General features: G+C 45.0%; 66 non-coding genes across 66 annotated transcripts; all 66 read right to left on the reverse strand.

Annotated features, from left to right (window-relative positions):
- Window positions 1–243: 243 nt before the first annotated feature.
- trnaw-cca (transfer RNA tryptophan (anticodon CCA)) lies at window positions 244–315 on the reverse strand. The gene has a single exon. It is a non-coding gene; the product is annotated as a tRNA-Trp (tRNA).
- A 461-nt stretch (window positions 316–776) lies between these two features.
- trnaw-cca (transfer RNA tryptophan (anticodon CCA)) lies at window positions 777–848 on the reverse strand. The gene has a single exon. It is a non-coding gene; the product is annotated as a tRNA-Trp (tRNA).
- Window positions 849–1,080: 232 nt separating this feature from the next.
- trnac-gca (transfer RNA cysteine (anticodon GCA)) lies at window positions 1,081–1,152 on the reverse strand. Its single transcript has one exon. It is a non-coding gene; the product is annotated as a tRNA-Cys (tRNA).
- Window positions 1,153–1,304: 152 nt separating this feature from the next.
- Window positions 1,305–1,376, reverse strand: trnaw-cca (transfer RNA tryptophan (anticodon CCA)). The gene has a single exon. It is a non-coding gene; the product is annotated as a tRNA-Trp (tRNA).
- A 237-nt stretch (window positions 1,377–1,613) lies between these two features.
- On the reverse strand, window positions 1,614–1,685 carry trnac-gca (transfer RNA cysteine (anticodon GCA)). The gene has a single exon. It is a non-coding gene; the product is annotated as a tRNA-Cys (tRNA).
- Window positions 1,686–1,840: 155 nt separating this feature from the next.
- Window positions 1,841–1,912, reverse strand: trnaw-cca (transfer RNA tryptophan (anticodon CCA)). Its single transcript has one exon. It is a non-coding gene; the product is annotated as a tRNA-Trp (tRNA).
- Window positions 1,913–2,150: 238 nt separating this feature from the next.
- trnac-gca (transfer RNA cysteine (anticodon GCA)) lies at window positions 2,151–2,222 on the reverse strand. Its single transcript has one exon. It is a non-coding gene; the product is annotated as a tRNA-Cys (tRNA).
- A 154-nt stretch (window positions 2,223–2,376) lies between these two features.
- trnaw-cca (transfer RNA tryptophan (anticodon CCA)) lies at window positions 2,377–2,448 on the reverse strand. The gene has a single exon. It is a non-coding gene; the product is annotated as a tRNA-Trp (tRNA).
- A 461-nt stretch (window positions 2,449–2,909) lies between these two features.
- On the reverse strand, window positions 2,910–2,981 carry trnaw-cca (transfer RNA tryptophan (anticodon CCA)). The gene has a single exon. It is a non-coding gene; the product is annotated as a tRNA-Trp (tRNA).
- A 237-nt stretch (window positions 2,982–3,218) lies between these two features.
- trnac-gca (transfer RNA cysteine (anticodon GCA)) lies at window positions 3,219–3,290 on the reverse strand. Its single transcript has one exon. It is a non-coding gene; the product is annotated as a tRNA-Cys (tRNA).
- Window positions 3,291–3,443: 153 nt separating this feature from the next.
- trnaw-cca (transfer RNA tryptophan (anticodon CCA)) lies at window positions 3,444–3,515 on the reverse strand. Its single transcript has one exon. It is a non-coding gene; the product is annotated as a tRNA-Trp (tRNA).
- A 237-nt stretch (window positions 3,516–3,752) lies between these two features.
- Window positions 3,753–3,824, reverse strand: trnac-gca (transfer RNA cysteine (anticodon GCA)). The gene has a single exon. It is a non-coding gene; the product is annotated as a tRNA-Cys (tRNA).
- Window positions 3,825–3,980: 156 nt separating this feature from the next.
- Window positions 3,981–4,052, reverse strand: trnaw-cca (transfer RNA tryptophan (anticodon CCA)). The gene has a single exon. It is a non-coding gene; the product is annotated as a tRNA-Trp (tRNA).
- Window positions 4,053–4,289: 237 nt separating this feature from the next.
- Window positions 4,290–4,361, reverse strand: trnac-gca (transfer RNA cysteine (anticodon GCA)). Its single transcript has one exon. It is a non-coding gene; the product is annotated as a tRNA-Cys (tRNA).
- Window positions 4,362–4,516: 155 nt separating this feature from the next.
- Window positions 4,517–4,588, reverse strand: trnaw-cca (transfer RNA tryptophan (anticodon CCA)). Its single transcript has one exon. It is a non-coding gene; the product is annotated as a tRNA-Trp (tRNA).
- A 237-nt stretch (window positions 4,589–4,825) lies between these two features.
- On the reverse strand, window positions 4,826–4,897 carry trnac-gca (transfer RNA cysteine (anticodon GCA)). The gene has a single exon. It is a non-coding gene; the product is annotated as a tRNA-Cys (tRNA).
- A 460-nt stretch (window positions 4,898–5,357) lies between these two features.
- trnac-gca (transfer RNA cysteine (anticodon GCA)) lies at window positions 5,358–5,429 on the reverse strand. Its single transcript has one exon. It is a non-coding gene; the product is annotated as a tRNA-Cys (tRNA).
- A 155-nt stretch (window positions 5,430–5,584) lies between these two features.
- Window positions 5,585–5,656, reverse strand: trnaw-cca (transfer RNA tryptophan (anticodon CCA)). Its single transcript has one exon. It is a non-coding gene; the product is annotated as a tRNA-Trp (tRNA).
- Window positions 5,657–6,113: 457 nt separating this feature from the next.
- trnaw-cca (transfer RNA tryptophan (anticodon CCA)) lies at window positions 6,114–6,185 on the reverse strand. Its single transcript has one exon. It is a non-coding gene; the product is annotated as a tRNA-Trp (tRNA).
- A 238-nt stretch (window positions 6,186–6,423) lies between these two features.
- trnac-gca (transfer RNA cysteine (anticodon GCA)) lies at window positions 6,424–6,495 on the reverse strand. Its single transcript has one exon. It is a non-coding gene; the product is annotated as a tRNA-Cys (tRNA).
- A 462-nt stretch (window positions 6,496–6,957) lies between these two features.
- Window positions 6,958–7,029, reverse strand: trnac-gca (transfer RNA cysteine (anticodon GCA)). The gene has a single exon. It is a non-coding gene; the product is annotated as a tRNA-Cys (tRNA).
- A 463-nt stretch (window positions 7,030–7,492) lies between these two features.
- Window positions 7,493–7,564, reverse strand: trnac-gca (transfer RNA cysteine (anticodon GCA)). Its single transcript has one exon. It is a non-coding gene; the product is annotated as a tRNA-Cys (tRNA).
- Window positions 7,565–7,713: 149 nt separating this feature from the next.
- trnaw-cca (transfer RNA tryptophan (anticodon CCA)) lies at window positions 7,714–7,785 on the reverse strand. The gene has a single exon. It is a non-coding gene; the product is annotated as a tRNA-Trp (tRNA).
- Window positions 7,786–8,022: 237 nt separating this feature from the next.
- trnac-gca (transfer RNA cysteine (anticodon GCA)) lies at window positions 8,023–8,094 on the reverse strand. Its single transcript has one exon. It is a non-coding gene; the product is annotated as a tRNA-Cys (tRNA).
- A 461-nt stretch (window positions 8,095–8,555) lies between these two features.
- Window positions 8,556–8,627, reverse strand: trnac-gca (transfer RNA cysteine (anticodon GCA)). The gene has a single exon. It is a non-coding gene; the product is annotated as a tRNA-Cys (tRNA).
- A 149-nt stretch (window positions 8,628–8,776) lies between these two features.
- Window positions 8,777–8,848, reverse strand: trnaw-cca (transfer RNA tryptophan (anticodon CCA)). Its single transcript has one exon. It is a non-coding gene; the product is annotated as a tRNA-Trp (tRNA).
- Window positions 8,849–9,085: 237 nt separating this feature from the next.
- trnac-gca (transfer RNA cysteine (anticodon GCA)) lies at window positions 9,086–9,157 on the reverse strand. The gene has a single exon. It is a non-coding gene; the product is annotated as a tRNA-Cys (tRNA).
- A 152-nt stretch (window positions 9,158–9,309) lies between these two features.
- On the reverse strand, window positions 9,310–9,381 carry trnaw-cca (transfer RNA tryptophan (anticodon CCA)). Its single transcript has one exon. It is a non-coding gene; the product is annotated as a tRNA-Trp (tRNA).
- A 237-nt stretch (window positions 9,382–9,618) lies between these two features.
- Window positions 9,619–9,690, reverse strand: trnac-gca (transfer RNA cysteine (anticodon GCA)). The gene has a single exon. It is a non-coding gene; the product is annotated as a tRNA-Cys (tRNA).
- Window positions 9,691–9,848: 158 nt separating this feature from the next.
- trnaw-cca (transfer RNA tryptophan (anticodon CCA)) lies at window positions 9,849–9,920 on the reverse strand. The gene has a single exon. It is a non-coding gene; the product is annotated as a tRNA-Trp (tRNA).
- A 237-nt stretch (window positions 9,921–10,157) lies between these two features.
- Window positions 10,158–10,229, reverse strand: trnac-gca (transfer RNA cysteine (anticodon GCA)). The gene has a single exon. It is a non-coding gene; the product is annotated as a tRNA-Cys (tRNA).
- A 152-nt stretch (window positions 10,230–10,381) lies between these two features.
- Window positions 10,382–10,453, reverse strand: trnaw-cca (transfer RNA tryptophan (anticodon CCA)). Its single transcript has one exon. It is a non-coding gene; the product is annotated as a tRNA-Trp (tRNA).
- A 458-nt stretch (window positions 10,454–10,911) lies between these two features.
- On the reverse strand, window positions 10,912–10,983 carry trnaw-cca (transfer RNA tryptophan (anticodon CCA)). The gene has a single exon. It is a non-coding gene; the product is annotated as a tRNA-Trp (tRNA).
- Window positions 10,984–11,220: 237 nt separating this feature from the next.
- Window positions 11,221–11,292, reverse strand: trnac-gca (transfer RNA cysteine (anticodon GCA)). The gene has a single exon. It is a non-coding gene; the product is annotated as a tRNA-Cys (tRNA).
- A 155-nt stretch (window positions 11,293–11,447) lies between these two features.
- trnaw-cca (transfer RNA tryptophan (anticodon CCA)) lies at window positions 11,448–11,519 on the reverse strand. The gene has a single exon. It is a non-coding gene; the product is annotated as a tRNA-Trp (tRNA).
- A 237-nt stretch (window positions 11,520–11,756) lies between these two features.
- trnac-gca (transfer RNA cysteine (anticodon GCA)) lies at window positions 11,757–11,828 on the reverse strand. The gene has a single exon. It is a non-coding gene; the product is annotated as a tRNA-Cys (tRNA).
- A 149-nt stretch (window positions 11,829–11,977) lies between these two features.
- Window positions 11,978–12,049, reverse strand: trnaw-cca (transfer RNA tryptophan (anticodon CCA)). The gene has a single exon. It is a non-coding gene; the product is annotated as a tRNA-Trp (tRNA).
- A 240-nt stretch (window positions 12,050–12,289) lies between these two features.
- On the reverse strand, window positions 12,290–12,361 carry trnac-gca (transfer RNA cysteine (anticodon GCA)). Its single transcript has one exon. It is a non-coding gene; the product is annotated as a tRNA-Cys (tRNA).
- Window positions 12,362–12,511: 150 nt separating this feature from the next.
- On the reverse strand, window positions 12,512–12,583 carry trnaw-cca (transfer RNA tryptophan (anticodon CCA)). The gene has a single exon. It is a non-coding gene; the product is annotated as a tRNA-Trp (tRNA).
- Window positions 12,584–12,820: 237 nt separating this feature from the next.
- Window positions 12,821–12,892, reverse strand: trnac-gca (transfer RNA cysteine (anticodon GCA)). The gene has a single exon. It is a non-coding gene; the product is annotated as a tRNA-Cys (tRNA).
- Window positions 12,893–13,359: 467 nt separating this feature from the next.
- On the reverse strand, window positions 13,360–13,431 carry trnac-gca (transfer RNA cysteine (anticodon GCA)). Its single transcript has one exon. It is a non-coding gene; the product is annotated as a tRNA-Cys (tRNA).
- A 149-nt stretch (window positions 13,432–13,580) lies between these two features.
- Window positions 13,581–13,652, reverse strand: trnaw-cca (transfer RNA tryptophan (anticodon CCA)). The gene has a single exon. It is a non-coding gene; the product is annotated as a tRNA-Trp (tRNA).
- Window positions 13,653–13,889: 237 nt separating this feature from the next.
- trnac-gca (transfer RNA cysteine (anticodon GCA)) lies at window positions 13,890–13,961 on the reverse strand. Its single transcript has one exon. It is a non-coding gene; the product is annotated as a tRNA-Cys (tRNA).
- A 155-nt stretch (window positions 13,962–14,116) lies between these two features.
- Window positions 14,117–14,188, reverse strand: trnaw-cca (transfer RNA tryptophan (anticodon CCA)). Its single transcript has one exon. It is a non-coding gene; the product is annotated as a tRNA-Trp (tRNA).
- A 237-nt stretch (window positions 14,189–14,425) lies between these two features.
- trnac-gca (transfer RNA cysteine (anticodon GCA)) lies at window positions 14,426–14,497 on the reverse strand. The gene has a single exon. It is a non-coding gene; the product is annotated as a tRNA-Cys (tRNA).
- Window positions 14,498–14,650: 153 nt separating this feature from the next.
- trnaw-cca (transfer RNA tryptophan (anticodon CCA)) lies at window positions 14,651–14,722 on the reverse strand. The gene has a single exon. It is a non-coding gene; the product is annotated as a tRNA-Trp (tRNA).
- A 239-nt stretch (window positions 14,723–14,961) lies between these two features.
- On the reverse strand, window positions 14,962–15,033 carry trnac-gca (transfer RNA cysteine (anticodon GCA)). Its single transcript has one exon. It is a non-coding gene; the product is annotated as a tRNA-Cys (tRNA).
- A 465-nt stretch (window positions 15,034–15,498) lies between these two features.
- Window positions 15,499–15,570, reverse strand: trnac-gca (transfer RNA cysteine (anticodon GCA)). The gene has a single exon. It is a non-coding gene; the product is annotated as a tRNA-Cys (tRNA).
- Window positions 15,571–15,722: 152 nt separating this feature from the next.
- On the reverse strand, window positions 15,723–15,794 carry trnaw-cca (transfer RNA tryptophan (anticodon CCA)). Its single transcript has one exon. It is a non-coding gene; the product is annotated as a tRNA-Trp (tRNA).
- Window positions 15,795–16,031: 237 nt separating this feature from the next.
- Window positions 16,032–16,103, reverse strand: trnac-gca (transfer RNA cysteine (anticodon GCA)). The gene has a single exon. It is a non-coding gene; the product is annotated as a tRNA-Cys (tRNA).
- A 459-nt stretch (window positions 16,104–16,562) lies between these two features.
- Window positions 16,563–16,634, reverse strand: trnac-gca (transfer RNA cysteine (anticodon GCA)). Its single transcript has one exon. It is a non-coding gene; the product is annotated as a tRNA-Cys (tRNA).
- A 155-nt stretch (window positions 16,635–16,789) lies between these two features.
- On the reverse strand, window positions 16,790–16,861 carry trnaw-cca (transfer RNA tryptophan (anticodon CCA)). The gene has a single exon. It is a non-coding gene; the product is annotated as a tRNA-Trp (tRNA).
- Window positions 16,862–17,324: 463 nt separating this feature from the next.
- Window positions 17,325–17,396, reverse strand: trnaw-cca (transfer RNA tryptophan (anticodon CCA)). The gene has a single exon. It is a non-coding gene; the product is annotated as a tRNA-Trp (tRNA).
- Window positions 17,397–17,633: 237 nt separating this feature from the next.
- Window positions 17,634–17,705, reverse strand: trnac-gca (transfer RNA cysteine (anticodon GCA)). The gene has a single exon. It is a non-coding gene; the product is annotated as a tRNA-Cys (tRNA).
- Window positions 17,706–17,861: 156 nt separating this feature from the next.
- trnaw-cca (transfer RNA tryptophan (anticodon CCA)) lies at window positions 17,862–17,933 on the reverse strand. Its single transcript has one exon. It is a non-coding gene; the product is annotated as a tRNA-Trp (tRNA).
- Window positions 17,934–18,170: 237 nt separating this feature from the next.
- Window positions 18,171–18,242, reverse strand: trnac-gca (transfer RNA cysteine (anticodon GCA)). The gene has a single exon. It is a non-coding gene; the product is annotated as a tRNA-Cys (tRNA).
- Window positions 18,243–18,391: 149 nt separating this feature from the next.
- Window positions 18,392–18,463, reverse strand: trnaw-cca (transfer RNA tryptophan (anticodon CCA)). The gene has a single exon. It is a non-coding gene; the product is annotated as a tRNA-Trp (tRNA).
- A 237-nt stretch (window positions 18,464–18,700) lies between these two features.
- Window positions 18,701–18,772, reverse strand: trnac-gca (transfer RNA cysteine (anticodon GCA)). Its single transcript has one exon. It is a non-coding gene; the product is annotated as a tRNA-Cys (tRNA).
- Window positions 18,773–18,926: 154 nt separating this feature from the next.
- trnaw-cca (transfer RNA tryptophan (anticodon CCA)) lies at window positions 18,927–18,998 on the reverse strand. Its single transcript has one exon. It is a non-coding gene; the product is annotated as a tRNA-Trp (tRNA).
- Window positions 18,999–19,236: 238 nt separating this feature from the next.
- Window positions 19,237–19,308, reverse strand: trnac-gca (transfer RNA cysteine (anticodon GCA)). Its single transcript has one exon. It is a non-coding gene; the product is annotated as a tRNA-Cys (tRNA).
- Window positions 19,309–19,993: 685 nt separating this feature from the next.
- Window positions 19,994–20,065, reverse strand: trnaw-cca (transfer RNA tryptophan (anticodon CCA)). The gene has a single exon. It is a non-coding gene; the product is annotated as a tRNA-Trp (tRNA).
- Window positions 20,066–20,527: 462 nt separating this feature from the next.
- On the reverse strand, window positions 20,528–20,599 carry trnaw-cca (transfer RNA tryptophan (anticodon CCA)). Its single transcript has one exon. It is a non-coding gene; the product is annotated as a tRNA-Trp (tRNA).
- A 238-nt stretch (window positions 20,600–20,837) lies between these two features.
- trnac-gca (transfer RNA cysteine (anticodon GCA)) lies at window positions 20,838–20,909 on the reverse strand. The gene has a single exon. It is a non-coding gene; the product is annotated as a tRNA-Cys (tRNA).
- Window positions 20,910–21,063: 154 nt separating this feature from the next.
- trnaw-cca (transfer RNA tryptophan (anticodon CCA)) lies at window positions 21,064–21,135 on the reverse strand. The gene has a single exon. It is a non-coding gene; the product is annotated as a tRNA-Trp (tRNA).
- Window positions 21,136–21,372: 237 nt separating this feature from the next.
- Window positions 21,373–21,444, reverse strand: trnac-gca (transfer RNA cysteine (anticodon GCA)). Its single transcript has one exon. It is a non-coding gene; the product is annotated as a tRNA-Cys (tRNA).
- Window positions 21,445–22,136: 692 nt separating this feature from the next.
- On the reverse strand, window positions 22,137–22,208 carry trnaw-cca (transfer RNA tryptophan (anticodon CCA)). The gene has a single exon. It is a non-coding gene; the product is annotated as a tRNA-Trp (tRNA).
- Window positions 22,209–22,421: the final 213 nt, after the last annotated feature.

The raw sequence follows: 22,421 nt of genomic DNA on the forward strand, positions 1-22,421 counted from the left end.
CTGAACAGAAGTCAGGAGAAGTCAGCATCTGGATTTGAACCAGAGACCTCTTGATCTGCAGTCAAACGCTCTGCCACTGAGCTATACCCACATGACACAGAGGTAACTCTTCGGTCTGTAGAGTATTTTATATAGAGTTCACTGGCGGGCAAATTACACTCAGCACAGTTATTCTCTGGAGTCGTTGTTGTTGTGCATGTGGTTCCAGTTGTGAAAATTACATTTGAGTCATGTCCAAAGTAATGACCCTGATGTGATTTGAACACATAACCTTCTGATCTGGAGTCAGACGCGCTACCGTTGCGCCACAGAGTCTGTGGAAAGCAGTTTCTTTAGAGGTATAGGTGCAGTAGGAGAGTAGCTAATCAGCCTGGGAAACTGCAGGTCACTGACTGATGCCCGACCACTGCATCAGTTTGAGAAAAAGCTAAGCCACTTTAAGCTAGACAAGTCAGCAGTGGACAATTTTCTCACATCTGGGAGGGGATTTCTTTTTCCCTCAAGTTTGTCTGAAATCTGAATTCATGCCATCTCTGAACAGAAGTCAGGAGAAGGGGGCATCTGGAGTTGAACCAGAGACCTCTTGATCTGCATTCAAATGCTCTACCACTGAGCTATACCCCCATGACACAGTGGCAACTCTTCGGTCTGTAGAGTATTTCATATAGAGTTCACTGGCGGTCAAATTACACTCAGCACAGTTATTCTCCGGAGTAGTTGTTGTTGTGCATGTGGTTCCAGTTGTGAAAATTACGTTTGAGTCATGTCCAAAGAAATGACCCTGATGTGATTTGAACACATAACCTTCTGATCTGGAGTCAGACACGCTACCGTTGCGCCACAGAGTCTGTGGAAAGCAGGTTCTTTAGAGGTATAGATGTAGTAGGAGGGTAGCTAATCAGCCTGGCAAACTGCAGGTCACTGACTGATGCCCGACCACTGCATCAGTTTGAGAAAGCTAAGCACTTAGCTAGACAAGTCAACAGTGGACAATTTTCTCACATCTGGGAGGGGATTTCTTTTATCCTCAAGTTTGTCTGAAATCTGAATTCATGCCATCTCTGAACAGAAGTCAGGAGAAGGGGGTATCTGGATTTGAACCAGAGACCTCTTGATCTGCAGTCAAATGCTCTACCACTGAGCTATACCCCCATGACACAGATTCAACTCTTCGGTCTGTAGAGTATTTTATATAGAGTTCACTGGCGGTCAAATTACACTCAGCACATTGTTATTCTCTGGAGTCGTTGTTGTGCATGTGGTTGCAGTTGTGAAAATTATGTTTGAGTACATGTCCAAAGAAATGACCCTGATGTGATTTGAACACATAACCTTCTGATCTGGAGTCAGACGCGCTACCGTTGCGCCACAGAGTCTGTGGAAAGCAGTTTCTTTAGAGGTATAGGTGCAGTAGGAGGGTAGCTAATCAGCCTGGCAAACTGCAGGTCACTTACTGATGCCCGACCACTGCATCAGTTTGAGAAAAAGCTAAGCCACTTTAAGCTAGACAAGTCAGCAGTGGACAATTTTCTCACATCTGGGAGGGGATTTCTTTTTCCCTCAAGTTTGTCTGAAATCTGAATTCATGCCATCTCTGAACAGAAGTCAGGAGAAGGGGGCATCTGGATTTGAACCAGAGACCTCTTGATCTGCAGTCAAATGCTCTACCACTGAGCTATACCCCCATGACACAGTGGTAACTCTTCGGTCTGTAGAGTATTTTATATAGAGTTCACTGGCGGTCAAATTTCACTCAGCACAGTTATACTCCGGAGTAGTTGTTGTTGTTGTGCATGTGGTTCCAGTTGTGAAAATTACGTTTGAGTCATGTCCAAAGAAATGACCCTGATGTGATTTGAACACATGACCTTCTGATCTGGAGTCAGACGCGCTACCGTTGCGCCACAGAGTCTGTGGAAAGCGGTTTCTTTAGAGGTATAGGTGCAGTAGGAGGGTAGCTAATCAGCCTGGCTAAACTGCAGGTCACTGACTGATGCCCGACCACTGCATCAGTTTGAGAAAAAGCTAAGCCACTTTAAGCTAGACAAGTCAGCAGTGGACAATTTTCTCACATCTGGGAGGGGATTTCTTTTTCCCTCAAGTTTGTCTGAAATGTGAATTCATGCCATCTCTGAACAGAAGTCAGGAGAAGGGGGCACCTGGATTTGAACCAGAGACCTCTTGATCTGCAGTCAAATGCTCTACCACTGAGCTATACCCCCATGGACACAGATTCAAGCTCTTCGGTCTGTAGAGTATTTTATATAGAGTTCACTGGCGGTCAAATTACACTCAGCACAGTTATACTCCGGAGAAGTTGTTGTTGTGCATGTGGTTCCAGTTGTGAAAATTATGTTTGAGTCATGTCCAAAGAAATGACCCTGATGTGATTTGAACACATAACCTTCTGATCTGGAGTCAGACGCGCTACCGTTGCGCCACAGAGTCTGTGGAAAGCATGTTTCTTTAGAGGTATAGGTGCAGTAGGAGGGTAGCTAATCAGCCTGGCAAACTGCAGGTCACTGACTGATGCCCGACCACTGCATCAGTTTGAGAAAAAGCTAAGCCACTTTAAGCTAGACAAGTCAAGCAGTGGACAATTTTCTCACATCTGGGAGGGGATTTCTTTTTCCCTCAAGTTTGTCTGAAATCTGAATTCATGCCATCTCTGAACAGAAGTCAGGAGAAGGGGGTCATCTGGATTTGAACCAGAGACCTCTTGATCTGCAGTCAAATACTCTACCACTGAGCTATACCCCCATGACACAGTATAAACTCTTCGGTCTGTAGAGTATTTTATATAGAGTTCACTGGCGGTCAAATTACACTCAGCACAGTTATTCTCTGGAGTCGTTGTTGTGCATGTGGTTACAGTTGTGAAAATTATGTTTGAGTCATGTCCAAAGAACTGACCCTGATGTGATTTGAACACATAACCTTCTGATCTGGAGTCAGACGCGCTACCGTTGCGCCACAGAGTCTGTGGAAAGCAGTTTCTTTAGAGGTATAGGTGCAGTAGGAGGGTAGCTAATCAGCCTGGCAAACTGCAGGTCACTGACTGATGCCCGACCACTGCATCAGTTTGAGAAAAAGCTAAGCCACTTTAAGCTAGACAAGTCAGCAGTGGACAATTTTCTCACATCTGGGAGGGGATTTCTTTTTCCCTCAAGTTTGTCTGAAATCTGAATTCATGCCATCTCTGAACAGAAGTCAGGAGAAGGGGGCATCTGGATTTGAACCAGAGACCTCTTGATCTGCAGTCAAATGCTCTACCACTGAGCTATACCCCCATGACACAGTGGCAACTCTTCGGTCTGTAGAGTATTTTATATAGAGTTCACTGGCGGTCAAATTACACTCAGCACAGTTATTACTCCGGAGTAGTTGTTGTTGTGCATGTGGTTCCAGTTGTGAAAATTTCGTTTGAGTCATGTCCAAAGAAATGACCCTGATGTGATTTGAACACATAACCTTCTGATCTGGAGTCAGACGCGCTACCGTTGCGCCACAGAGTCTGTGGAAAGCAGTTTCTTTAGAGGTATAGGTGCAGTAGGAGGGTAGCTAATCAGCCTGGCAAACTGCAGGTCACTGACTGATGCCCGACCACTGCATCAGTTTGAGAAAAAGCTAAGCCACTTTAAGCTAGACAAGTCAGCAGTGGACAATTTTCTCACATCTGGGAGGGGATTTCTTTTTCCCTCAAGTTTGTCTGAAATCTGAATTCATGCCATCTCTGAACAGAAGTCAGGAGAAGGGGGCATCTGGATTTGAACCAGAGACCTCTTGATCTGCAGTCAAATGCTCTACCACTGAGCTATACCCCCATGACACAGATGTCAACTCTTCGGTCTGTAGAGTATTTTATATAGAGTTCACTGGCGGTCAAATTACACTCAGCACAGTTATTACTCCTGGAGTAGTTGTTGTTGTGCATGTGGTTCCAGTTGTGAAAATTACGTTTGAGTCATGTCCAAAGTAAATGACCCTGATGTGATTTGAACACATAACCTTCTGATCTGGAGTCAGACGCGCTACCGTTGCGCCACAGAGTCTGTGGAAAGCAGTTTCTTTAGAGGTATAGGTGCAGTAGGAGGGTAGCTAATCAGCCTGGCAAACTGCAGGTCACTGACTGATGCCCGACCACTGCATCAGTTTGAGAAAAAGCTAAGCCACTTTAAGCTAGACAAGTCAGCAGTGGACAATTTTCTCACATCTGGGAGGGGATTTCTTTTTCCCTCAAGTTTGTCTGAAATCTGAATTCATGCCATCTCTGAACAGAAGTCAGGAGAAGGGGGCATCTGGAGTTGAACCAGAGACCTCTTGATCTGCAGTCAAATGCTCTACCACTGAGCTATACCCCCATGACACAGTGGCAACTCTTCGGTCTGTAGAGTATTTTATATAGAGTTCACTGGCGGTCAAATTACACTCAGCACAGTTATTCTCCGGAGTAGTTGTTGTTGTTGTGCATGTGGTTCCAGTTGTGAAAATTACGTTTGAGTCATGTCCAAAGAAATGACCCTGATGTGATTTGAACACATAACCTTCTGATCTGGAGTCAGACACGCTACCGTTGCGCCACAGAGTCTGTGGAAAGCAGGTTCTTTAGAGGTATAGATGTAGTAGGAGGGTAGCTAATCAGCCTGGCAAACTGCAGGTCACTGACTGATGCCCGACCACTGCATCAGTTTGAGAAAAAGCTAAGCCACTTTAAGCTAGACAAGTCAGCAGTGGACAATTTTCTCACATCTTTGAGGGGATTTCTTTTTCCCTCAAGTTTGTCTGAAATCTGAATTCATGCCATCTCTGAACAGAAGTCAGGAGAAGGGGGCATCTGGATTTGAACCAGAGACCTCTTGATCTGCAGTCAAATGCTCTACCACTGAGCTATACCCCCATGACACAGATGGCAACTCTTCGGTCTGTAGAGTATTTTATATAGAGTTCACTGGCGGTCAAATTACACTCAGCACAGTTATTCTCTGGAGTCGTTGTTGTGCATGTGGTTCCAGTTGTGAAAATTACTGTTTGAGTCATGTCCAAAGAAATGACCCTGATGTGATTTGAACACATAACCTTCTGATCTGGAGTCAGACGCGCTACCGTTGCACCACAGAGTCTGTGGAAAGCAGTTTCTTTAGAGGTATAGGTGCAGTAGGAGGGTAGCTAATCAGCCTGGCAAACTGCAGGTCACTGACTGATGCCCGACCACTGCATCAGTTTGAGAAAAAGCTAAGCCACTTTAAGCTAGACAAGTCAGCAGTGGACAATTTTCTCACATCTGGGAGGGGATTTCTTTTTCCCTCAAGTTTGTCTGAAATCTGAATTCATGCCATCTCTGAACAGAAGTCAGGAGAAGGGGGCATCTGGATTTGAACCAGAGACCTCTTGATCTGCAGTCAAATGCTCTACCACTGAGCTATACCCCCATGACACAGTGGCAACTCTTCGGTCTGTAGAGTATTTTATATAGAGTTCACTGGCGGTCAAATTACACTCAGCACAGTTATACTCCGGAGTAGTTGTTGTTGTTGTGCATGTGGTTCCAGTTGTGAAAATTACGTTTGAGTCATGTCCAAAGAAATGACCCTGATGTGATTTGAACACATGACCTTCTGATCTGGAGTCAGACGCGCTACCGTTGCGCCACAGAGTCTGTGGAAAGCGGTTTCTTTAGAGGTATAGGTGCAGTAGGAGGGTAGCTAATCAGCCTGGCTAACTGCAGGTCACTGACTGATGCCGACCACTGCATCAGTTTGAGAAAAAGCTAAGCCACTTTAAGCTAGAAAAGTCAGCAGTGGACAATTTTCTCACATCTGGGAGGGGATTTCTTTTTCCCTCAAGTTTGTCTGAAATCTGAATTCATGCCATCTCTTAACAGAAGTCAGGAGAAGGGGGCATCTGGATATGAACCAGAGACCTCTTGATCTGCAGTCAAATGCTCTACCACTGAGCTATACCCCCATGACACAGATGCAACTCTTCGGTCTGTAGAGTATTTTATATAGAGTTCACTGGCGGTCAAATTACACTCAGCACAGTTATTCTCTGGAGTCGTTGTTGTGCATGTGGTTCCAGTTGTGAAAATTATGTTTGAGTCATGTCCAAAGAAATGACCCTGATGTGATTTGAACACATAACCTTCTGATCTGGAGTCAGACGCGCTACCGTTGCGCCACAGAGTCTGTGGAAAGCAGGTTTCTTTAGAGGTATAGGTGCAGTAGGAGGGTAGATAATCAGCCTGGCAAACTGCAGGTCACTGACTGATGCCCGACCACTGCATCAGTTTGAGAAAAAGCTAAGCCACTTTAAGCTAGACAAGTGAGCAGTGGACAATTTTCTCACATCTGGGAGGGGATTTCTTTTTCCCTCAAGTTTGTCTGAAATCTGAATTCATGCCATCTCTGAACAGAAGTCAGGAGAAGGGGGCATCTGGAGTTGAACCAGAGACCTCTTGATCTGCAGTCAAATGCTCTACCACTGAGCTATACCCCCATGACACAGTGTCAACTCTTCGGTCTGTAGAGTATTTTATATAGAGTTCACTGGCGGTCAAATTACACTCAGCACAGTTATTCTCCTGGAGTAGTTGTTGTTGTGCATGTGGTTCCAGTTGTGAAAATTACGTTTGAGTCATGTCCAAAGAAATGACCCTGATGTGATTTGAACACATAATCTTCTGATCTGGAGTCAGACGCGCTACCGTTGCGCCACAGAGTCTGTGGAAAGCAGTTTCTTTAGAGGTATAGGTGCAGTAGGAGGGTAGCTAATCAGCCTGGCAAACTGCAGGTCACTGACTGATGCCCGACCACTGCATCAGTTTGAGAAAAAGCTAAGCCACTTTAAGCTAGACAAGTCAGCAGTGGACAATTTTCTCACATCTGGGAGGGGATTTCTTTTTCCCTCAAGTTTGTCTGAAATCTGAATTCATGCCATCTCTGAACAGAAGTCAGGAGAAGGGGGCATCTGGATTTGAACCAGAGACCTCTTGATCTGCAGTCAAATGCTCTACCACTGAGCTATACCCCCATGACACAGATGGCAACTCTTCGGTCTGTAGAGTATTTTATATAGAGTTCACTGGCGGTCAAATTACACTCAGCACAGTTATTCTCTGGAGTAGTTGTTGTTGTGCATGTGGTTCCAGTTGTGAAAATTACAGTTTGAGTCATGTCCAAAGAAATGACCCTGATGTGATTTGAACACATAATCTTCTGATCTGGAGTCAGACGCGCTACCGTTGCACCACAGAGTCTGTGGAAAGCAGTTTCTTTAGAGGTATAGGTGCAGTAGGAGGGTAGCTAATCAGCCTGGCAAACTGCAGGTCACTGACTGATGCCCGACCACTGCATCAGTTTGAGAAAAAGCTAAGCCACTTTAAGATAGAAAAGTCAGCAGTGGACAATTTTCTCACATCTGGGAGGGGATTTCTTTTTTCCTCAAGTTTGTCTGAAATCTGAATTCATGCCATCTCTGAACAGAAGTCAGGAGAAGGGGGCATCTGGATTTGAACCAGAGACCTCTTGATCTGCAGTCAAATGCTCTACCACTGAGCTATACCCCCATGACACAGTATCAACTCTTCGGTCTGTAGAGTATTTTATATAGAGTTCACTGGCGGTCAAATTACACTCAGCACTGTTATTCTCTGGAGTTGTTGTTGTGCATGTGGTTCCAGTTGTGAAAATTACGTTTGAGGCATGTCCAAAGAAATGACCCTGATGTGATTTGAACACATAACCTTCTGATCTGGAGTCAGACACGCTACCGTTGCGCCACAGAGTCTGTGGAAAGCGGTTTCTTTAGAGGTATAGGTGCAGTAGGAGGGTAGCTAATCAGCCTGGCAAACTGCAGGTCACTGACTGATGCCCGACCACTGCATCAGTTTGAGAAAAAGCTAAGCCACTTTAAGCTAGACAAGTCAGCAGTGGACAATTTTCTCACATCTGGGAGGGGATTTCTTTTTCCCTCAAGTTTGTCTGAAATCTGAATTCATGCCATCTCTGAACAGAAGTCAGGAGAAGGGGGCATCTGGATTTGAACCAGAGACCTCTTGATCTGCAGTCAAATGCTCTACCACTGAGCTATACCCCCATGACACAATTTCAACTCTTTGGTCTGTAGAGTATTTTATATATAGTTCACTGGCGGTCAAATTACACTCAGCACAGTTATTCTCTGGAGTCGTTGTTGTTGTGCATGTGGTTCCAGTTGGGAAAATTACGTTTGAGTCATGTCCAAAGAAATGACCCTGATGTGATTTGAACACATAATCTTCTGATCTGGAGTCAGATGCACTACCGTTGCGCCACAGAGTCTGTGGAAAGCAGTTTCTTTAGAGGTATAGGTGCAGTAGGAGGGTAGCTAATCAGCCTGGCAAACTGCAGGTCACTGACTGATGCCCGACCACTGCATCAGTTTGAGAAAAAGCTAAGCCACTTTAAGCTAGACAAGTCAGCAGTGGACAATTTTCTCACATCTGGGAGGGGATTTCTTTTTCCCTCAAGTTTGTCTGAAATCTGAATTCATGCCATCTCTGAACAGAAGTCAGGAGAAGGGGGTATCTGGATTTGAACCAGAGACCTCTTGATCTGCAGTCAAATGCTCTACCACTGAGCTATACCCCCATGACACAATTTCAACTCTTTGGTCTGTAGAGTATTTTATATATAGTTCACTGGCGGTCAAATTACACTCAGCACAGTTATTCTCTGGAGTCGTTGTTGTGCATGTGGTTCCAGTTGTGAAAATTATGTTTGAGTCATGTCCAAAGAAATGACCCTGATGTGATTTGAACACATAACCTTCTGATCTGGAGTCAGACGCGCTACCGTTGCGCCACAGAGTCTGTGGAAAGCAGGTTCTTTAGAGGTATAGATGTAGTAGGAGGGTAGCTAATCAGCCTGGCAAACTGCAGGTCACTGACTGATGCCCGACCACTGCATCAGTTTGAGAAAAAGCTAAGCCACTTTAAGCTAGACAAGTCAGCAGTGGACAATTTTCTCACATCTGGGAGGGGTTTTCTTTTTCCCTCAAGTTTGTCTGAAATCTGAATTCATGCCATCTCTGAACAGAAGTCAGGAGAAGGGGGTATCTGGATTTGAACCAGAGACCTCTTGATCTGCAGTCAAATGCTCTACCACTGAGCTATACCCCCATGACACAGATTCAACTCTTCGGTCTGTAGAGTATTTTATATAGAGTTCACTGGCGGTCAAATTACACTCAGCCATTGTTATTCTCTGGAAGTCGTTGTTGTGCATGTGGTTCCAGTTGTGAAAATTATGTTTGAGATCATGTCCAAAGAAATGACCCTGATGTGATTTGAACACATAACCTTCTGATCTGGAGTCAGACGCGCTACCGTTGCGCCACAGAGTCTGTGGAAAGCAGTTTCTTTAGAGGTATAGGTGCAGTAGGAGGGTAGCTAATCAGCCTGGCAAACTGCAGGTCACTTACTGATGCCCGACCACTGCATCAGTTTGAGAAAAAGCTAAGCCACTTTAAGCTAGACAAGTCAGCAGTGGACAATTTTCTCACATCTGGGAGGGGATTTCTTTTTCCCTCAAGTTTGTCTGAAATCTGAATTCATGCCATCTCTGAACAGAAGTCAGGAGAAGGGGGCATCTGGAGTTGAACCAGAGACCTCTTGATCTGCAGTCAAATGCTCTACCACTGAGCTATACCCCCATGACGCAATGGCAACTCTTCGGTCTGTAGAGTATTTTATATAGAGTTCACTGGCGGTCAAATTTCACTCAGCACAGTTATACTCCGGAGTAGTTGTTGTTGTTGTTGTGCATGTGGTTCCAGTTGTGAAAATTATGTTTGAGTCATGTCCAAAGTAATGACCCTGATGTGATTTGAACACATAACCTTCTGATCTGGAGTCAGACACGCTACCGTTGCGCCACAGAGTCTGTGGAAAGTGGTTTCTTTAGAGGTATAGGTGCAGTAGGAGAGTAGCTAATCAGCCTGGGAAACTGCAGGTCACTGACTGATGCCCGACCACTGCATCAGTTTGAGAAAAAGCTAAGCCACTTTAAGCTAGACAAGTGAGCAGTGGACAATTTTCTCACATCTGGGAGGGGATTTTTTTTTCCCTCAAGTTTGTCTGAAATCTGAATTCATGCCATCTCTGAACAGAAGTCAGGAGAAGGGGGCATCTGGATTTGAACCAGAGACCTCTTGATCTGCAGTCAAATGCTCTACCACTGAGCTATACCCCCATGGCACAGATTCAGCTCTTCGGTCTGTAGAGTATTTTATATAGAGTTCACTGGCGGTCAAATTACACTCAGCACAGTTATACTCCGGAGAAGTTGTTGTTGTGCATGTGGTTCCAGTTGTGAAAATTACATTTGAGTCATGTCCAAAGTAATGACCCTGATGTGATTTGAACACATAACCTTCTGATCTGGAGTCAGACGCGCTACCGTTGCGCCACAGAGTCTGTGGAAAGCAGGTTCTTTAGAGGTATAGATGTAGTAGGAGGGTAGCTAATCAGCCTGGCAAACTGCAGGTCACTGACTGATGCCCGACCACTGCATCAGTTTGAGAAAAAGCTAAGCCACTTTAAGCTAGACAAGTGAGCAGTGGACAACTTTCTCACATCTGGGAGGGGATTTTTTTTCCCCTCAAGTTTGTCTGAAATCTGAATTCATGCCATCTCTGAACAGAAGTCAGGAGAAGGGGGCATCTGGATTTTAACCAGAGACCTCTTGATCTGCAGTCAAATGCTCTACCACTGAGCTATACCCCCATGACACAGTGGAAACTCTTCGGTCTGTAGAGTATTTTATATAGAGTTCACTGGCGGTCAAATTACACTCAGCACAGTTATTCTCTGGAGTCGTTGTTGTGCATGTGGTTCCAGTTGTGAAAATTATGTTTGAGTCATGTCCAAAGAAATGACCCTGATGTGATTTGAACACATAACCTTCTGATCTGGAGTCAGACGCGCTACCGTTGCGCCACAGAGTCTGTGGAAAGCAGTTTCTTTAGAGGTATAGGTGCAGTAGGAGGGTAGCTAATCAGCCTGGCAAACTGCAGGTCACTGACTGATGCCCGACCACTGCATCAGTTTGAGAAAAAGCTAAGCCACTTTAAGCTAGACAAGTCAGCAGTGGACAATTTTTTCACATCTGGGAGGGGATTTCTTTTTCCCTCAAGTTTGTCTGAAATCTGAATTCATGCCATCTCTGAACAGAAGTCAGGAGAAGGGGGCATCTGGAGTTGAACCAGAGACCTCTTGATCTGCAGTCAAATGCTCTACCACTGAGCTATACCCCCATGACACAGTGGCAACTCTTCGGTCTGTAGAGTATTTTATATAGAGTTCACTGGCGGTCAAATTTCACTCAGCACAGTTATACTCCGGAGTAGTTGTTGTTGTTGTGCATGTGGTTCCAGTTGGGAAAATTACGTTTGAGTCATGTCCAAAGAAATGACCCTGATGTGATTTGAACACATAACCTTCTGATCTGGAGTCAGACGCGCTACCGTTGCGCCACAGAGTCTGTGGAAAGCAGTTTCTTTAGAGGTATAGGTGCAGTAGGAGGGTAGCTAATCAGCCTGGCAAACTGCAGGTCACTGACTGATGCCCGACCACTGCATCAGTTTGAGAAAAAGCTAAGCCACTTTAAGCTAGACAAGTCAGCAGTGGACAATTTTCTCACATCTGGGAGGGGATTTCTTTTTCCCTCAAGTTTGTCTGAAATCTGAATTCATGCCATCTCTGAACAGAAGTCAGGAGAAGGGGGCATCTGGATTTGAACCAGAGACCTCTTGATCTGCAGTCAAATGCTCTACCACTGAGCTATACCCCCATGACACAGTGGCAACTCTTCGGTCTGTAGAGTATTTTATATAGAGTTCACTGGCGGTCAAATTACACTCAGCACAGTTATTCTCTGGAGTCGTTGTTGTGCATGTGGTTCCAGTTGTGAAAATTATGTTTGAGTCATGTCCAAAGAAATGACCCTGATGTGATTTGAACACATAACCTTCTGATCTGGAGTCAGACGCGCTACCGTTGCGCCACAGAGTCTGTGGAAAGCAGGTTTCTTTAGAGGTATAGGATGTAGTAGGAGGGTAGCTAATCAGCCTGGCAAACTGCAGGTCACTGACTGATGCCCGACCACTGCATCAGTTTGAGAAAAAGCTAAGCCACTTTAAGCTAGACAAGTCAAGCAGTGGACAATTTTCTCACATCTGGGAGGGGATTTCTTTTATCCTCAAGTTTGTCTGAAATCTGAATTCATGCCATCTCTGAACAGAAGTCAGGAGAAGGGGGTATCTGGATTTGAACCAGAGACCTCTTGATCTGCAGTCAAATGCTCTACCACTGAGCTATACCCCCATGACACAGATTCAACTCTTCGGTCTGTAGAGTATTTTATATAGAGTTCACTGGCGGTCAAATTACACTCAGCACATGTTATTCTCTGGAGTCGTTGTTGTGCATGTGGTTGCAGTTGTGAAAATTATGTTTGAGTCATGTCCAAAGAAATGACCCTGATGTGATTTGAACACATAACCTTCTGATCTGGAGTCAGACGCGCTACCGTTGCGCCACAGAGTCTGTGGAAAGCAGTTTCTTTAGAGGTATAGGTGCAGTAGGAGGGTAGCTAATCAGCCTGGCAAACTGCAGGTCACTGACTGATGCCCGACCACTGCATCAGTTTGAGAAAAAGCTAAGCCACTTTAAGCTAGACAAGTCAGCAGTGGACAATTTTCTCACATCTGGGAGGGGATTTCTTTTTCCCTCAAGTTTGTCTGAAATCTGAATTCATGCCATCTCTGAACAGAAGTCAGGAGAAGGGGGCATCTGGAGTTGAACCAGAGACCTCTTGATCTGCAGTCAAATGCTCTACCACTGAGCTATACCCCCATGACACAGTGGCAACTCTTCGGTCTGTAGAGTATTTTATATAGAGTTCACTGGCGGTCAAATTACACTCAGCACAGTTATACTCCGGAGTAGTTGTTGTTGTTGTTGTGCATGTGGTTCCAGTTGTGAAAATTATGTTTGAGTCATGTCCAAAGAAATGACCCTGATGTGATTTGAACACATAACCTTCTGATCTGGAGTCAGACGCGCTACCGTTGCACCACAGAGTCTGTGGAAAGCAGTTTCTTTAGAGGTATAGGTCCAGTAGGAGGGTAGGTAATCAGCCTGGCAAACTGCAGGTCACTGACTGATGCCCGACCACTGCATCAGTTTGAGAAAAAGCTAAGCCACTTTAAGCTAGACAAGTCAGCAGTGGACAATTTTCTCACATCTGGGAGGGGATTTCTTTTTCCCTCAAGTTTGTCTGAAATCTGAATTCATGCCATCTCTGAACAGAAGTCAGGAGAAGGGGGCATCTGGATTTGAACCAGAGACCTCTTGATCTGCAGTCAAATGCTCTACCACTGAGCTATACCCCCATGACACAGTATCAACTCTTCGGTCTGTAGAGTATTTTATATAGAGTTCACTGGCGGTCAAATTACACTCAGCACAGTTATTCTCTGGAGTTGTTGTTGTGCATGTGGTTCCAGTTGTGAAAATTATGTTTGAGTCATGTCCAAAGAAATGACCCTGATGTGATTTGAACACATAACCTTCTGATCTGGAGTCAGACGCGCTACCGTTGCGCCACAGAGTCTGTGGAAAGCAGTTTCTTTAGAGGTATAGGTGCAGTAGGAGGGTAGCTAATCAGCCTGGCAAACTGCAGGTCACTGACTGATGCCCGACCACTGCATCAGTTTGAGAAAAAGCTAAGCCACTTTAAGCTAGACAAGTCAGCAGTGGACAATTTTCTCACATCTGGGAGGGGATTTCTTTTTCCCTCAAGTTTGTCTGAAATCTGAATTCATGCCATCTCTGAACAGAAGTCAGGAGAAGGGGGCATCTGGATTTGAACCAGAGACCTCTTGATCTGCAGTCAAATGCTCTACCACTGAGCTATACCCCCATGACACAGTGGCAACTCTTCGGTCTGTAGAGTATTTTATATAGAGTTCACTGGCGGTCAAATTACACTCAGCACAGTTATTCTCCGGAGTAGTTGTTGTTGTTGTGCATGTGGTTCCAGTTGTGAAAATTACGTTTGAGTCATGTCCAAAGAAATGACCCTGATGTGATTTGAACACATAACCTTCTGATCTGGAGTCAGACGCGCTACCGTTGCGCCACAGAGTCTGTGGAAAGCAGTTTCTTTAGAGGTATAGGTGCAGTAGGAGGGTAGCTAATCAGCCTGGCAAACTGCAGGTCACTGACTGATGCCCGACCACTGCATCAATTTGAGAAAAAGCTAAGCCACTTTAAGCTAGACAAGTCAGCAGTGGACAATTTTCTCACATCTGGGAGGGGATTTCTTGTTCCCTCAAGTTTGTCTGAAATCTGAATTCATGCAATCTCTGAACAGAAGTCAGGAGAAGGGGGTATCTGGAGTTGAACCAGAGACCTCTTGATCTGCAGTCAAATGCTCTACCACTGAGCTATACCCCCATGACACAGTATCAACTCTTCGGTCTGTAGAGTATTTTATATAGAGTTCACTGGCGGTCAAATTACACTCAGCACAGTTATTCTCCGGAGTAGTTGTTGTTGTGCATGTGGTTCCAGTTGTGAAAATTACTGTTTGAGTCATGTCCAAAGAAATGACCCTGATGTGATTTGAACACATAACCTTCTGATCTGGAGTCAGACGCGCTACCGTTGCGCCACAGAGTCTGTGGAAAGCAGGTTTCTTTAGAGGTATAGGATGTAGTAGGAGGGTAGCTAATCAGCCTGGCAAACTGCAGGTCACTGACTGATGCCCGACCACTGCATCAGTTTGAGAAAAAGCTAAGCCACTTTAAGCTAGACAAGTCAGCAGTGGACAATTTTCTCACATCTGGGAGGGGATTTCTTTTTCCCTCAAGTTTGTCTGAAATCTGAATTCATGCCATTTCTGAACAGACGTCAGGAGAAGGGGGTATCTGGATTTGAACCAGAGACCTCTTGATCTGCAGTCAAATGCTCTACCACTGAGCTATACCCCCATGACACAGTGGCAACTCTTCGGTCTGTAGAGTATTTTATATAGAGTTCACTGGCGGTCAAATTACACTCAGCACAGTTATACTCCGGAGTAGTTGTTGTTGTTGTGCATGTGGTTCCAGTTGTGAAAATTACGTTTGAGTCATGTCCAAAGAAATGACCCTGATGTGATTTGAACACATAACCTTCTGATCTGGAGTCAGACGCTCTACCGTTACATCACAGAGTCTTGTGGAATGAGTTTTCTGGAGAGGTAAAGGTGCAGTAGTAGGGTATCTAATCAGCCTGGCAAACTGCAGGTCACTGACTGATGCCCGACCACTGCATCAGTTTGAGAAAAAACTAAGCCACTTTAAGCTAGACAAGTCAGCAGTGGACAATTTTCTCACATCTGGGAGGGGATTTCTTTTTCCCTCAAGTTTGTCTGAAATCTGAATTCATGCCATCTCTGAACAGAAGTCAGGAGAAGGGGGCATCTGGATTTGAACCAGAGACCTCTTGATCTGCAGTCAAATGCTCTACCACTGAGCTATACCCCCATGACACAGATGCAACTCTTCGGTCTGTAGAGTATTTTATATAGAGTTCACTGGCGGTCAAATTACACTCAGCACAGTTATTACTCCGGAGAGTTGTTGTTGTGCATGTGGTTCCAGTTGTGAAAATTACGTTTGAGTCATGTCCAAAGAAATGACCCTGATGTGATTTGAACACATAACCTTCTGATCTGGAGTCAGACGCGCTACCGTTGCGCCACAGAGTCTGTGGAAAGCAGGTTCTTTAGAGGTATAGATGTAGTAGGAGGGTAGCTAATCAGCCTGGCAAACTGCAGGTCACTGACTGATGCCCGACCACTGCATCAGTTTGAGAAAAAGCTAAGCCACTTTAAGCTAGACAAGTCAGCAGTGGACAATTTTCTCACATCTGGGAGGGGATTTCTTTTTCCCTCAAGTTTGTCTGAAATCTGAATTCATGCCATCTCTGAACAGAAGTCAGGAGAAGGGGGCATCTGGAGTTGAACCAGAGACCTCTTGATCTGCAGTCAAATGCTCTACCACTGAGCTATACCCCCATGACACAGTGGCAACTCTTCGGTCTGTAGAGTATTTTATATAGAGTTCACTGGCGGTCAAATTACACTCAGCACAGTTATTCTCTGGAGTTGTTGTTGTGCATGTGGTTCCAGTTGTGAAAATTACGTTTGAGTCATGTCCAAAGAAATGACCCTGATGTGATTTGAACACATAATCTTCTGATCTGGAGTCAGACGCGCTACCGTTGCGCCACAGAGTCTGTGGAAAGCAGGTTTCTTTAGAGGTATAGGTGCAGTAGGAGGGTAGCTAATCAGCCTGTCAAACTGCAGGTCACTGACTGATGCCCGACCACTGCATCAGTTTGAGAAAAAGCTAAGCCACTTTAAGCTAGACAAGTCAGCAGTGGACAATTTTCTCACATCTGGGAGGGGATTTCTTTTTCCCTCAAGTTTGTCTGAAATCTGAATTCATGCCATCTCTGAACAGAAGTCAGGAGAAGGGGGCATCTGGATTTGAACCAGAGACCTCTTGATCTGCAGTCAAATGCTCTACCACTGAGCTATACCCCCATGACACAGTGGCAACTCTTCGGTCTGTAGAGTATTTTATATAGAGTTCACTGGCGGTCAAATTTCACTCAGCACAGTTATACTCCGGAGTAGTTGTTGTTGTTGTGCATGTGGTTCCAGTTGGGAAAATTACGTTTGAGTCATGTCCAAAGAAATGACCCTGATGTGATTTGAACACATAACCTTCTGATCTGGAGTCAGACGCGCTACCGTTGCGCCACAGAGTCTGTGGAAAGCAGGTTTCTTTAGAGGTATAGATGTCAGTAGGAGGGTAGCTAATCAGCCTGGCAAACTGCAGGTCACTGACTGATGCCCGACCACTGCATCAGTTTGAGAAAAAGCTAAGCCACTTTAAGCTAGACAAGTCAGCAGTGGACAATTTTCTCACATCTGGGTGGGGATTTCCTTTTCCCTCAAGTTTGTCTGAAATCTGAATTCATGCCATCTCTGAACAGAAGTCAGGAGAAGTCAGCATCTGGATTTGAACCAGAGACCTCTTGATCTGCAGTCAAATGCTCTACCACTGAGCTATACCCCCATGACACAATTTCAACTCTTTGGTCTGTAGAGTATTTTATATATAGTTCACTGGCGGTCAAATTACACTCAGCACAGTTATTCTCTGGAGTCGTTGTTGTTGTGCATGTGGTTCCAGTTGGGAAAATTACGTTTGAGTCATGTCCAAAGAAATGACCCTGATGTGATTTGAACACATAACCTTCTGATCTGGAGTCAGACGCGCTACCGTTGCGCCACAGAGTCTGTGGAAAGCAGTTTCTTTAGAGGTATAGGTGCAGTAGGAGGGTAGCTAATCAGCCTGGCAAACTGCAGGTCACTGACTGATCCCCGACCACTGCATCAGTTTGAGAAAAAGCTAAACCACTTTAAGCTAGACAAGTCAGCAGTGGACAATTTTCTCACATCTGGGAGGGGATTTCTTTTTCCCTCAAGTTTGTCTGAAATCTGAATTCATGCCATCTCTGAACAGAAGTCAGGAGAAGGGGGTATCTGGATTTGAACCAGAGACCTCTTGATCTGCAGTCAAATGCTCTACCACTGAGCTATACCCCCATGACACAGTGGCAACTCTTCGGTCTGTAGAGTATTTTATATAGAGTTCACTGGCGGTCAAATTACACTCAGCACAGTTATTACTCCGGAGTAGTTGTTGTTGTTGTGCATGTGGTTCCAGTTGTGAAAATTACGTTTGAGTCATGTCCAAAGTAATGACCCTGATGTGATTTGAACACATAACCTTCTGATCTGGAGTCAGACGCGCTACCGTTGCGCCACAGAGTCTGTGGAAAGCAGGTTCTTTAGAGGTATAGGTGCAGTAGGAGGGTAGCTAATCAGCCTGGCAAACTGCAGGTCACTGACTGATGCCCGACCACTGCATCAGTTTGAGAAAAAGCTAAGCCACTTTAAGCTAGACAAGTCAGCAGTGGACAATTTTTTCACATCTGGGAGGGGATTTCTTTTTCCCTCAAGTTTGTCTGAAATCTGAATTCATGCCATCTCTGAACAGAAGTCAGGAGAAGGGGGCATCTGGATTTGAACCAGAGACCTCTTGATCTGCAGTCAAATGCTCTACCACTGAGCTATACCCCCATGACACAGTATCAACTCTTCGGTCTGTAGAGTATTTTATATAGAGTTCACTGGCGGTCAAATTACACTCAGCACAGTTATTCTCTGGAGTTGTTGTTGTGCATGTGGTTCCAGTTGTGAAAATTATGTTTGAGTCATGTCCAAAGAAATGACCCTGATGTGATTTGAACACATAACCTTCTGATCTGGAGTCAGACGCGCTACCGTTGCGCCACAGAGTCTGTGGAAAGCAGGTTCTTTAGAGGTATAGATGTAGTAGGAGGGTAGCTAATCAGCCTGGCAAACTGCAGGTCACTGACTGATGCCCGACCACTGCATCAGTTTGAGAAAAAGCTAAGCCACTTTAAGCTAGACAAGTCAGCAGTGGACAATTTTCTCACATCTGGGAGGGGATTTCTTTTTCCCTCAAGTTTGTCTGAAATCTGAATTCATGCCATCTCTGAACAGAAGTCAGGAGAAGGGGGTATCTGGATTTGAACCAGAGACCTCTTGATCTGCAGTCAAATGCTCTACCACTGAGCTATACCCCCATGACACAGATTCAACTCTTCGGTCTGTAGAGTATTTTTTATAGAGTTCACTGGCGGTCAAATTACACTCAGCACAGTTATTCTCCTGGAGTCGTTGTTGTTGTGCATGTGGTTCCAGTTGTGAAAATTACTGTTTGAGTCATGTCCAAAGAAATGACCCTGATGTGATTTGAACACATAACCTTCTGATCTGGAGTCAGACGCGCTACCGTTGCGCCACAGAGTCTGTGGAAAGCAGGTTTCTTTAGAGGTATAGGTGCAGTAGGAGGGTAGCTAATCAGCCTGGCAAACTGCAGGTCACTGACTGATGCCCGACCACTGCATCAGTTTGAGAAAAAGCTAAGCCACTTTAAGCTAGACAAGTCAGCAGTGGACAATTTTCTCACATCTGGGAGGGGATTTCTTTTTCCCTCAAGTTTGTCTGAAATCTGAATTCATGCCATCTCTGAACAGAAGTCAGGAGAAGGGGGCATCTGGATTTGAACCAGAGACCTCTTGATCTGCAGTCAAATGCTCTACCACTGAGCTATACCCCCATGACACAGTGGCAACTCTTCGGTCTGTAGAGTATTTTATATAGAGTTCACTGGCGGTCAAATTACACTCAGCACAGTTGTACTCCGGAGAAGTTGTTGTTGTGCATGTGGTTCCAGTTGTGAAAATTATGTTTGAGTCATGTCCAAAGAAATGACCCTGATGTGATTTGAACACATAACCTTCTGATCTGGAGTCAAACGCGCTACCGTTGCGCCACAGAGTCTGTGGAAAGCAGGTTCTTTAGAGGTATAGATGTAGTAGGAGGGTAGCTAATCAGCCTGGCAAACTGCAGGTCACTGACTGATGCCCGACCACTGCATCAGCTTGAGAAAAAGCTAAGCCACTTTAAGCTTGACAAGTCAGCAGTGGACAATTTTCTCACATCTGGGACGGGATTTCTTTTTCCCTCAAGTTTGTCTGAAATCTGAATTCATGCCATCTCTGAACAGAAGTCAGGAGAAGGTGGCATCTGGATTTGAACCAGAGACCTCTTCATCTGCAGTCAAATGCTCTACCACTGAGCTATACCCCCATGACACAGTGGCAACTCTTCGGTCTGTAGAGTATTTTATATAGAGTTCACTGGCGGTCAAATTACACTCAGCACAGTTGTCCTCCGGAGAAGTTGTTGTTGTGCATGTGGTTCCAGTTGTGAAAATTTCGTTTGAGTCATGTCCAAAGTAATGACCCTGATGTGATTTGAACACATAACCTTCTGATCTGGAGTCAGACACGCTACCGTTGCGCCACAGAGTCTGTGGAAAGTGGTTTCTTTAGAGGTATAGGATGTAGTAGGAGGGTAGCTAATCAGCCTGGCAAACTGCAGGTCACTGACTGATGCCCGACCACTGCATCAGTTTGAGAAAAAGCTAAGCCACTTTAAGCTAGACAAGTCAGCAGTGGACAATTTTCTCACATCTGGGAGGGGATTTCTTTTTCCCTCAAGTTTGTCTGAAATCTGAATTCATGCCATCTCTGAACAGAAGTCAGGAGAAGGGGGCATCTGGATTTGAACCAGAGACCTCTTCATCTGCAGTCAAATGCTCTACCACTGAGCTATACCCCCATGACACAGTGGCAACTCTTCGGTCTGTAGAGTATTTTATATAGAGTTCACTGGCGGTCAAATTACACTCAGCCCAGTTATACTCCGGAGAAGTTGTTGTTGTGCATGTGGTTCCAGTTGTGAAAATTATGTTTGAGTCATGTCCAAAGAAATGACCCTGATGTGATTTGAACACATAACCTTCTGATCTGGAGTCAGACGCGCTACCGTTGCGCCACAGAGTCTGTGGAAAGCAGGTTCTTTAGAGGTATAGATGTAGTAGGAGGGTAGCTAATCAGCCTGGCAAACTGCAGGTCACTGACTGATGCCCGACCACTGCATCAGTTTGAGAAAAAGCTAAGCCACTTTAAGCTAGACAAGTCAAGCAGTGGACAATTTTCTCACATCTGGGAGGGGATTTCTTTTTTCCTCAAGTTTGTCTGAAATCTGAATTCATGCCATCTCTGAACAGAAGTCAGGAGAAGGGGGCATCTGGATTTGAACCAGAGACCTCTTGATCTGCAGTCAAATGCTCTACCACTGAGCTATACCCCCATGACACAGATTCAACTCTTCGGTCTGTAGAGTATTTTATATAGAGTTCACTGGCGGTCAAATTACACTCAGCACAGTTATTACTCCTGGAGTAGTTGTTGTTGTGCATGTGGTTCCAGTTGTGAAAATTACGTTTGAGTCATGTCCAAAGAAATGACCCTGATGTGATTTGAACACATAACCTTCTGATCTGGAGTCAGACGCGCTACCGTTGCGCCACAGAGTCTGTGGAAAGCAGGTTCTTTAGAGGTATAGATGTAGTAGGAGGGTAGCTAATCAGCCTGGCAAACTGCAGGTCACTGACTGATGCCCGACCACTGCATCAGTTTGAGAAAAAGCTAAGCCACTTTAAGCTAGACAAGTCAGCAGTGGACAATTTTCTCACATCTGGGAGGGGATTTCTTTTTCCCTCAAGTTTGTCTGAAATCTGAATTCATGCCATCTCTGAACAGAAGTCAGGAGAAGGGGGCATCTGGATTTGAACCAGAGACCTCTTGATCTGCAGTCAAATGCTCTACCACTGAGCTATACCCCCATGACACAGTGGCAACTCTTCGGTCTGTAGAGTATTTTATATAGAGTTCACTGGCGGTCAAATTTCACTCAGCACAGTTATACTCCGGAGTAGTTGTTGTTGTTGTGCATGTGGTTCCAGTTGTGAAAATTACGTTTGAGTCATGTCCAAAGAAATGACCCTGATGTGATTTGAACACATAACCTTCTGATCTGGAGTCAAACGCGCTAACGTTGCGCCACAGAGTCTGTGGAAAGCAGTTTCTTTAGAGGTATAGGTGCAGTAGGAGGGTAGCTAATCAGCCTGGCAAACTGCAGGTCACTGACTGATGCCCGACCACTGCATCAGTTTGAGAAAAAGCTAAGCCACTTTAAGCTAGACAAGTCAGCAGTGGACAATTTTCTCACATCTGGGAGGGGATTTCTTTTTCCCTCAAGTTTGTCTGAAATCTGAATTCATGCCATCTCTGAACAGAAGTCAGGAGAAGGGGGCATCTGGATATGAACCAGAGACCTCTTGATCTGCAGTCAAATGCTCTACCACTGAGCTATACCCCCATGACACAGTATCAACTCTTCGGTCTGTAGAGTATTTTATATAGAGTTCACTGGCGGTCAAATTACACTCAGCACAGTTATTACTCCGGAGTAGTTGTTGTTGTTGTGCATGTGGTTCCAGTTGTGAAAATTACGTTTGAGTCATGTCCAAAGAAATGACCCTGATGTGATTTGAACACATAACCTTCTGATCTGGAGTCAGACGCGCTACCGTTGCGCCACAGAGTCTGTGGAAAGCAGGTTCTTTAGAGGTATAGATGTAGTAGGAGGGTAGCTAATCAGCCTGGCAAACTGCAGGTCACTGACTGATGCCCGACCACTGCATCAGTTTGAGAAAAAGCTAAGCCACTTTAAGCTAGACAAGTCAGCAGTGGACAATTTTCTCACATCTGGGAGGGGATTTCTTTTTCCCTCAAGTTTGTCTGAAATCTGAATTCATGC

The sequence above is a fragment of the Phycodurus eques genome, chromosome 3 (assembly GCF_024500275.1).
Source record: "Phycodurus eques isolate BA_2022a chromosome 3, UOR_Pequ_1.1, whole genome shotgun sequence".
Classification (NCBI taxonomy): Eukaryota; Metazoa; Chordata; class Actinopteri; order Syngnathiformes; family Syngnathidae; genus Phycodurus; species Phycodurus eques.